We start from the raw sequence: 10523 nt of genomic DNA on the forward strand, positions 1-10523 counted from the left end.
TTGACTAGATGACGGCCAGAGGTCTGCTCTGATTTAAGTCATCCTATTCTAATGATTTCTTCCATGAAGTTTTTTCCATGCGCATTGAAAACAGAGAGGAAGACTCTGCGTTTTAGCTTTACTCGTGTCCTTTTCCTCCTCACCCCAAAAGCTCTATTAAAGTCCACTTTCCAGTCCACTTTGCCCTGGGTTTGTTATGACTGCTAGCCATGATTACAGCAAAGAGACTTCTTTTGAGTTTGATCCAAAAGACGTGGAAATTGATGGAAAAACGCCCACTTCAAAAGGTATTCCAAGAGAGATTTTTGTTCCTATGCAGTATGAATAATATTCTATTCTATTCTATTCTATTCTATTCTATTCTATTCTATTCTATTCTATTCTATTCTATTCTATTCTATTCTACTCCATTCTACTCCATTCTGTTCTATTCTCATACTTCAGGCAGTCAGTCATTAGGACATGCACTTCTTTTTTGGCTGTAAAAGAAGATTACAATGCTTTGGCATTCATTTAATAAATCATAGCTGGGTTGGGGGAGATATGAAGGGAAGGACACAAGGAAATACTAGATAGAAGAAGTAGTCAAAAATGCAGCATTTCTTCAGAGCTGCCATGGGATCTTCTTTTTGCATATGAAGACAAGTGATCATACAGTTTTTGCCCTTATGCTTCTGCTGAAGAATTCCCTTCAAAACACCACTCACTTCACAGGAAAAAGCCAGGACCCGCATGAACAGGAAATAGGTGGGAATGAGCAGGGCCAGTTGTTCAGACTTGCAGAGCAAAAAACCCCCAAACAAACCCCAAATCAGACACACAATTAAATATGTGAGAACCGGCTCAGTTGTTTGGATTAACATACCCACAAGGAAGAAGAAGACACCATTTGTGTTTGCAGTCCAAGTACTCAGCCTTCCTTAGCTCTGCACTACTTCCACAGAAAGGATGTCTCCACAACTACTGCAGAAGCGGGAAATCAAACTGGAGAATGCTGAGGGAGATCTACTGAGATGGAAAGGCCTGAGAAACATGAGCGAGAGAATGACCTGCGCTGGTCTAACAACCACTTGCCCCAAATTTCCTCCCCTTGGCAGCAGAGCACCCAGGTCAGCCTCTGTGTCAATCAGAATCAAAATAATACAAAAGAGCAAGTGAAAAGTTGCTGGTTTCAGCCACCACTTTAAAAAGCGATGGGCTGTTAACCCTTTTACTTCAGAGGCATCTTTCCCTTTTGTGTAGTTCTACCATGACTACACATACTCCTGTAATCTGTTGCTCACCACAGTCAAAATGAATATAAAATTTTCTTCTCATACCAAAAGGCCAATCTGTGCTGCCTGAGAAGGTCCTCAACAGGCAGAAGTTGTGCAGCACTGTGTTACACGAAACTTGGTCATTCAGGATTTGAAAAAATCAATAGATAACCAAACCTGCCATTGGATGAACTCTGTCCCGCCACTCCCCTTGTCTCTTCAGGGTAGATAAGGCTGGCCAGGTGCTGCTGAGCAATCCCCAGTGAGTACTGACCACTCAGGACCTTGTGGTCCAGATCCTAGAAAGCAAGGAAGAGGCAGGTAATATCTCTCTATCTGCTGTCTCCAACTGAAGAACAGCAAGAGACTTTAGGCTATCTGAAGGAATATAATTCATTATCGAATTTATAATCCTTCAGGAGCTAGCCATGAATATCATAACATATGGTGTAAAAGACTGAAGCATTATTACTGTGACTCTTTTAACTGTTTCAAGTCAGAAATATATTTTTTTTCTGTAAGTATAAGGTGTGCGATTTTTCTCTTCACAACTTCCTGTACAGGGATCCTACACATTCAGATCTTCCACACCTTGCAAAATTCAGAGATGCTAAAGAAATGGTACATAAAGCTCTCCCAGCTCTCTAGCATTTCTTCTTCACAGATCCCAGCTGTGTTGATGGGAGTCCAGCTCTACAACTCTGTACCAGCTACGTGACACAGTACGTTTCTTATTCCCAGATGTCCTCTTCTCCACCCATATCTTTTCTGTGGCTGAGCATAACCCTTTTTCTTAGCTCTTCTGCAGAGAGAAGGCTTTTCACTTCCTGATCAGAAATCCAGAGAGTTTCTTTCCAGCAACTGCAAGAGCATATTTTCATCAGAGTGTTTTTTCCCCGTCATAGTTCATCTACCTCTTCCACTTGGGTTTCTTTTGCTGGACTGTTGTACCTATTCTGAGATCAGAACTCAAACGGAAATAATCACCAAGGTGTGTTAGCTCAGCACAAAAGATGGCTTTGCTCAGATACAAACAAGTTTTGAGAAGGAAATTTCTCTGTGTGTGCATGCTTATGATGCTTTCTGACAGTGCCTACAGAGTCACTGATTATGATCTTCCTTTGTATCAGCAGTCTGCAGAAACAAGCTCTTTAGACAGTGATGGCATTTTTCCTGTGTTGCGGACATGACTGTGATTAAATATATTCCTGGAACACTGTGGCCTGATTTTTTTTTTTTTTTTTTTTGGAAAAGCAGCCAATGATCTTGGATGTCCCATCTGAGACATATGACTTCCAGAAGAGAATGTCAGGAATTTCCAAAGAATCAAAACCCCATACCCAGCATATGTTTTGAACTGGCACCCAAAACAAATGGTCACTTGGAAGCAGGCTTCTGTTTTCTGAATACTCCTAAATAACTCTGAATATTCTGACGAGGAAGTGAGGTGTCCACCAGAAAACTGGAAACTATGCCAGGCACCAGAAAAGAACATTAAAAAAAGGCTATTTGATATCCAATTGTAAATTAAAAAAAAAAAAAAAAAAAAATTACTCCCCCAAACAAACAAAAACCCCACAAAACCAGCCAAAAAACCCTATAGCAGGGTTTATCATTAGCTCTTAAAATAGGAAAAATTTCCAACTCACATGGTTCAGCAGCATGCCCCTGGCAGAACCAGGGTTAAGAGTGGCTTGGTCAGAGGTACAACACCAGCTCCCAGCAATCAGCCACATCAGTATTTGCTGCCAAATACCTCCTCTGGGATCACTCTGCCTATACATTTGCTATTCTGCTTAGAGTGCCCCCGGTAAAGGACTGGGATAGACCACTAGAGAGGGAAGGAGACTCATTGCACTGCCGCTGGGACCAGGACACAACACCTGGGCTCCACCAACTGGTAGCGGGCTCTGTGAAGTTTGACCTTTTATTTTGGCTCTCACTGACTCAGGCTGTTCATCCACAGCTCAGCACTGGCTGAAAGCAGGCTCTGGACTGTGTGAAAGCTAAAACCAGAGCAAGGGAATTCTTGCCCTTGGCATGAACAGCTACCACAGCAGCTGGCCGAAAATATTATAATACATGGGAATCTGGCAGGTGGCTTAGGGCTGCATAGCTTTTGTGGAAATGTTCTGTGTTACCCCAGAAAGCAGGAGTCAAGAGAAAACACATTTTGCATGCGCTGCAAAGTGAAAAATAAAAGATTTAAATAGTGTAAAAGGTACCATCCATGTTTAATGTTAAATATAAAGCCCATAAATCATTATAAAATCTTCCCAAATCCTGAGAGCAAAGCAAGTTAATTCTCGGGGAAGGGATACCACGTACATACCACAAGTTCTCCAGATGACATAACAGTTCAACAGGAGATCATGCTGCTGTGAATGCTAGAGGAGGCATGTAGCAATCTTTAGGCTCTGGAGCCCTATTAGCAAGTGCTGGTATTTGTGCAGAAAACAAGGAAAGAATTTCTGCACTGGTAGGGTTACTCCATGCCTTTGCAATGTTTTTGACACCGAAGCCTTATCCGACTTTTCAGGTAAATCTACTTCCCCAGAACCATTTTGGCACTTGCAAATGTTGATCTAATTGTAGATAATACGACCAGTGGGATTAAAATTCCCTGAGCTGAAGACAAGGCTCTAGTCCATCATGGAAAGAGTTCCCTTTTTTTCCCCCACTCTACTACATGCTTCTTCCAGAGAATTGTGAAGGCTTTTGAAAGAGAAGAGGAAAAATAGCAATGAAAGATTTTGAACATCTATACAACAAGCCATCAGTTTCTGAAGAATTCTCTCCAGAACAAGTTCTCAAATATTTTGGGATATTTTGCTGGCTGTGAAGATGTGATACTCATAATTTAGTACAACAATACTCATGAAATCAGCATGATGTCAAAAAGGTTTTGTGCTGGTATCAGCCCCAAGAAAAGCCAACTTTCTACAGTTCTCATTCTTCTGAACAGATCATAAAAAATACACTAATTTAATAATTCCAGCAATGGAAATAATAAGTAGTTAGAACGACAAAGGGTTAGCTTTTCTGTTGCCTGATGTGGCATAGATGATGCCTGCAAAGCTCAGGTCCCAGACTACTGTATTTCTGTATGTACAATTACTGGCATGCAAGTGTTAATGTTCAGCATCTTTAGTGAGAATGACAGCTTTCTGGACTCATTTTACCCCGTTTCTTTTTTTCTGAAAAATGTGAAGCAGCCCTTACTCAAAAAGGAGGAAGGAAGGTCAGATCCCAGTGTAAAGGCACACATCCATCCTCCTTGGCCATGATAGCTGCAAGGTGGAGCACATCCAGTCCTGCCACAAACTCCACTTCTTGATGATATTTGGATGCCTTCTGCTTCTGAGACTGCTTGCCTATCATGAACAAGGCCTAAGGGACTCTGACACATCATTTAACATTTTACACGTGTGTGTGAAAAATGGTACATCATGTTCTGGCTTCATGTGCAGGCTCTGTGATTTTTTTTTTTTTTCATTTTCCTCTCCCTTTTCATTTTTCTATAAACAGTTCTATAAAACCAATGCCTTCAATATCACCATGTGTTTCGCCACAAAAGTTGCCAACTTTTGTTGGAAATGCTGTTCATGATTCAACTGTTTGCCAATTATTTGCTTTAATGTTTTAATCCTATGTGGTTTCATAAAATAATCCTATGCAAGTTTGATTTTTTTTCAGACACTTGATCAGTCCAGTTTGCCTGCTAAAAATGATGCTTGACTCATATCCTGGCAACAGTGTTTATTTGACGTGCACTGGTGAAGAACTCTAAAAAACTGCACTCAGGCCATTCCAAATTTAGCCTCCTACATCTGTGTGTATTAGTGTTTGGGTGCGTCTGAATTATCGGCGTGCGTCTAGTGGGTGACACAAGCTGATCAGTGCACCTTTGTTGTTTAATTAGAAGTTTGGTGTTGAAGAAGCCTGGAGAGAGGAAAATATCTGTGTTTCTCGTGGGCTTTTTTTAGGTCTGTTTGTGTTGGGTAGCTTTGTGCTGTAAGAAAATCCAAGTCGCTTTAGACCGTGTCTGTCCTCAGCCAAACTCCAATTACTTTTGTATTTCTGTCCAAATAAAACTGCTTGCCTTAAATGCAAACTTAGGAAAAATGTGCAGCTGTGAAGTTACATCCATTCCTGTGCTCAGAAATGTTAAACAACGGGGCCAAACTTTTTTTTTTTTTTTTCAGGGGAGGCATACATGAAGACTAGAAGGCAAGGGGAGAGGTGCTAAGTTTCACGTGGGAAGGCATCAGCAGGACACTACGAAGAGGAGAATGTCTCATTAAAAGTACCTGTGCTAAGCTGGCTGAGTCGGTCTTCCAGAGCACGATGGGTGCCACCCAGTGTGAGCACCTTGCCAAGGAGGTGCTCCTGCAGGATCACGACAGCTTTGGTGGGAGTGGAGGCACAAGGTTGAGGTTCCAGCCAAGCCCCAGGCTGGGACTGCGTACTGCTTTCTGACAGCGTCTTGCAGTCTCCGTTCAGTGGCATATTCCTTGCTCCCAGACGTGGAAAGATCTGAGGGCTGTTTTTTCCTTCAAAATGGGAATTAAATCTTCTGGTTCCTGTTTATGAGAAGCGAGCAAACACGTAACTGCTCAAATGAACAGGCACTAAATTCAGTTTCTTGGCACCTCCTCAGTGACTCCACCACCCAACACAGACCTTCACGGCCTGTAGTGCTGTGTGTGCCTGTGCTAATTGTGTTTGCTCATCAGTGGGAGAGGGCAAGTGCCTTCACCACCACCCTTTCACCGTTCCAGCTGTCTTAACCACCTCAAATGGCTCCTCTGTGACTGCAGGAGCTGCAATCACACAGTGGGAATGGGGTGCAGACAAAGGCTAAGAGGACGTCTCCTTTCTTACCACATCTATGGTAAAATTAGGCTGTATTTTCACTGAGCAGAGGCACTCCTGCTACGTCCTGCTATGAGGACAAGGCAGCACCATGTCCCAAGGAGCCTGTCACCTTGCTGACAGGTTCTCTCCTACGGGTGGGATAACACCATTCCTTCAGGAGACCTGACTGTTCCTGTTTGTAACGTATGCAAAAATGTGGAGGAAAATCGGGCTGCTAAAATTTGCTTCTACTAACTCATTCCTACCTGAGATGATTTACCTTCAGGGCTCAACGTCAATCTGATTTTGGTATGCACCAGATTGTGCCAAAAACCGGGTGAGGGAGAAAACGGCAGGGTAAGAGAATGAGAATTTAAACCATGTTGCCTGCTGCCAGACCTGACTCTGCACATGCTCTGCATTTCACATCAAGCACGACGACACACAAAAGCCTCCATGCACTCAGAATATTTCTTTTCAGGATGAAAGTGCATTTCCAGCCAGCACAACAAGCTCAGGTTAGACTGCCAAGATTTGTTGCATTTTTCTTTAATTACAGCAGCAGCCAATAGGTTTAAATTTGAGAACCAATGAACAGAATCCTTGCCTCTCCTCCCTCTTTGCTGATGGTTTGAATCTCCAAGAAACAGCTTCCCAGTGTCTTAGTAGGGAGAGGCTTCCAGCACACACTTGTTTTCAGCTACTGCACTGCAGTCAACCAGCTAATGCATTGCAGTTGACATGTTTGCCAAGTTTAGCATGAGCTAAAGTGCTTTCTGGGGTGGAGGCTGGAATATACTGGGTTCACCACTCTGAAAACATGGGATTGCAATGAATTTATCTCGCATCAGGAAGGATTTTTCTTGGAAGGCCTCCTGTTTAAGCAAGAATCCATTGGTGTTTCTAGGGCTTCAAGTTGCTATCAAAAAATGCAAGTATTTCAATGCTGCACAGATATAATAGTATGTGTTTTATACAGACAGATGTAATAGCATGTGCTGTATATAGTTTGTTAAGTGTGCAAGACTTTTGGTTGAAAGGTACACTTTACCATCACCATCATCATAATAAATGCATTGAAGGCACAGAAGCCCAAGCTGATCTATTATGGGCACCTGTCCCTGTATAATTTTCTAGCACTGCCTGCCTGGCTGAACTGATGATATCTTCACTAAATTGGGGTAGCCTGTCATTTCATTCAGATTGAAATGGATTTTCTTGCCTTGAATTCCTGGCAGAGAGAAAACAATCAAAAAACAATGGCTCACAGATAATAAGGTTGCATGTCGAGCTAGGCATAACAGATACACAGCTGTCACACACTTTTCCTGCACACATTTACATTGTTTCATTACGAGATGAGCAAGCCCAGGATGAGAGAAAAAACAGAGGCAGGGTGTTTGCCATTTGACCCCCCAAAATACACTTGAGACATTCCTAATAAAGCTGGTTCCCATCATTTACAACAGCCAGAGAGATGGGCTCCCTGACAGAAGGATAGGCAAACAGTTTGCCTTCCTTCAGATAAGCAACACTAATTATGTTCCACTGAAATGGTATCTAATACGGGGGTTTGTATATTTTGGCCCTCAGCATGGCACTACATCTCCTGTTCTCATCTCTGGAGAGCCCTTAATGTCCAAGTGACGCATTTTGTGGAGATTTCAAGAAAAATACAGGAGTCCTGAACAGCTTTCCTTTTTCAAGGCTACACGGGAAGCTGCAGCTCAATACATAATGGTTTCCCTTGCTTGTCTACGGAGTCACAGTGGCCCAGGACAAAGCCCTGCTTGAGCCCTAAGACTCCATTATGCTACTGTGGCCAAGGCACACTAACCCCACAGCCAGCAGCCCCCAGGACAGGGATGTTGTTATCGCATCAGGCTGACTCCGATTCCCCAGACTGAACGAACAAGTAAGTGATCCTTTCCAGTGGGATGTGTCTGCACAGCCTTGGTACTCTGGCTCCAGAGCCACCTGCTTCATCCTGTCCCTGTCATGTCCTTTCACTTGCCTGATTCAGCCTTTCTTAAAATCCCTTAAAAAATTATTCTTGGAGGATGAAAAGATACTCAAGGTCTATGCTTGATTCCTCCCTTCCTTGCTGCGTCTGAGTATGTACTACAAAACTGGAAGCAGCAGCTGCCTGCAGCTCATCTGTTTGTGAGGCTGGAGCTGAAATCACATTCTCCAAGTGCCAGAAAGATAGACCTTCTGGAAGGAAGTATCGAGTGAAAGAGCAGGAAAGCAAGTTTGCTTCCAAACAATAAACATGCAGATCGGAAATAATTGAGGCACTAGAACAAGGAGGAGGCAAAACAAAACAAACCATAACAACGGATCCTCAGATGAACTGCTTTTCCCTGGTAATAGGGAAGGAGGAGGAGGGGTAAGAGACAAAAAACCCAAACTGACTCAGCTTTAGGTAGCTCAGAACTGACCAGGAAAAGATTTTTCACTTTGCGATAAATCCTGAGGAGTTCCTGACTCTTTATGTTCAGTGTCACGCTGACAAGCTGGCATCCTAGTGGTTCTGGCAAAACAGACAAAGTCTTTCAGGACCTGTCTGCCTGCTGGCTGACCCGTCGATGAGCCAGGCAACAAGTTGCTGTGCCTGGTTTCCTTTAAAAACGCCCCAAAAATTGACCTGTTTCAACAAAGCATTCAGTTCTACCAGCTCCCCATTTTTTTCACCACACTTCCGTCTGATAAGGAGATTTCCAGACTGCTCCGTGGTGCCAGACAATTACAGCTATAAATATTTTTATTAGGGGATACCACAATATCATTCTGTAGGAAGACATAAAGACAAGGAACAGAATAAAAGCCAGCGTCCCTTATTACTGGAAAGCACCTAAACTGTATGCAAACAACACCTCCAGCCTTCTAAGCACGTGACTTGTGGGTCCCTTGGGGTGCTGGGAGAGGGGAACAAAGAATTTTGGAAAGATGAGGAGCACACACATACACAAAAACTGAATCAGGGAAAAAGGAGCTTTTTTTTTTTTTTGTGGCTTCATGGAATACCGTGTACAAATGCAAAGATAAGTGACACTGTTTTGTACAGCACAGGAAGGATTTCTAGGGCACTGAATTTAGGCACCCAGCCTAGCTGGTTAATTTACCTGGCTTGCCTTCCGAACTCCCTTGATACAGCAGGAGCTTTCCTAGGGGCAATTCAGAACAGGAGCCTGACACAGGTTTACTGAATTGCTCCTGGAAGCAAGCCTCTCCCTCCCCCTCTGTTTATCCGTTGACTCCAGAGGGAACCTGGAGAGCCTAGCTGGCTAGTTTAACCAGCCAAGTTGAGTGGCTAAATTTGGGTGGTCTGAACACCTCTGCTTTTGCATGAGGCCTGGATTAGGATTAGAGCTTTGTCTCTAACGTCTGCATTTGCTAGAAAAATACATTGTTGTTCTTCAGCTTATATGTATATATATATACTTCTGTTTTCACTTGTGCATAGGGTGTGAAAGCAGAAATGTAGCAGTGTGGTGTGAAAGCGGAAATGTAGCAGTGTGGTGTGTTCAAGAATGAGTGGACGAGGGGAAGCTGATAAATAACCTGGAAGCAACCAGAAGTTCACATTCACTTTGGGACATTGCTTCTACCAAAGACAGAATATTCCTGCTTTCTGAGTCACAGGAGTGAATAATGAATATCAGCGAAAGCCCTGAGTGGCTGTATGAGCAACGTGATATTGTTCACTCCTTGTTCACCAGCTTTATAATGACCTCTCTCTGAGTGCATCTGCTCTCTGTCTGGTTTTCACAGCCTTCCAAATATGAACATGCCTCCCCAGCTTCAGCCTGCATTATTGCATTCCAGCATACTCTCTTTGCATGACATACCAGTTACCTTCAAACAAACTTTGGGCTAAGTTTGCAAAGACTAATTCAAAGGTTGCCATTTAAAGAAGCTAAGCTATCACCAAACATTTAGTCAGAGGTTTTCTTCAGGTCACTGAAATAATATGCAGCCAAACATGTCCCGCATTTCTAAAACTGGCCTTAACAGTGCTGGCTCAGACCAGATTAGGAAGCTGAATCAGAAATTATTCCTTAAAAAAAATAAGGCAAATCACTTGTCTGTGGTCCCAAGTGCCCAATCCTTACTACAGCAGGAGGAGCTGCCTCTCCTGTGACATAGTCAACATTTGAACATGGTAGTATCTCCAAGGGCTTGGCAGACAGGAGGAAGAGCACTGGATAGACACAGTCTTACCACTCCAAGAAGAATCTTGGAATATGATCCTGCTCTGGAGCATTGTTCCTTCCCCAGGTGATTCACAGTCACCAAAAGGGTTATGTTTTTGTAGTCCAGACCTCTAGCCACTTCCTGAACAGACAAGCCTGCAAAAGAGAAATAATATTTATTATCAGAGCAATCCAAGCATGAATCTAACACATC

This window comes from Empidonax traillii, unplaced genomic scaffold, assembly GCF_003031625.1.
Source record: "Empidonax traillii isolate 1590-97213 ecotype Southwest subspecies unplaced genomic scaffold, ASM303162v1 scaffold122:size1458747, whole genome shotgun sequence".
Taxonomy (NCBI): Eukaryota; Metazoa; Chordata; class Aves; order Passeriformes; family Tyrannidae; genus Empidonax; species Empidonax traillii.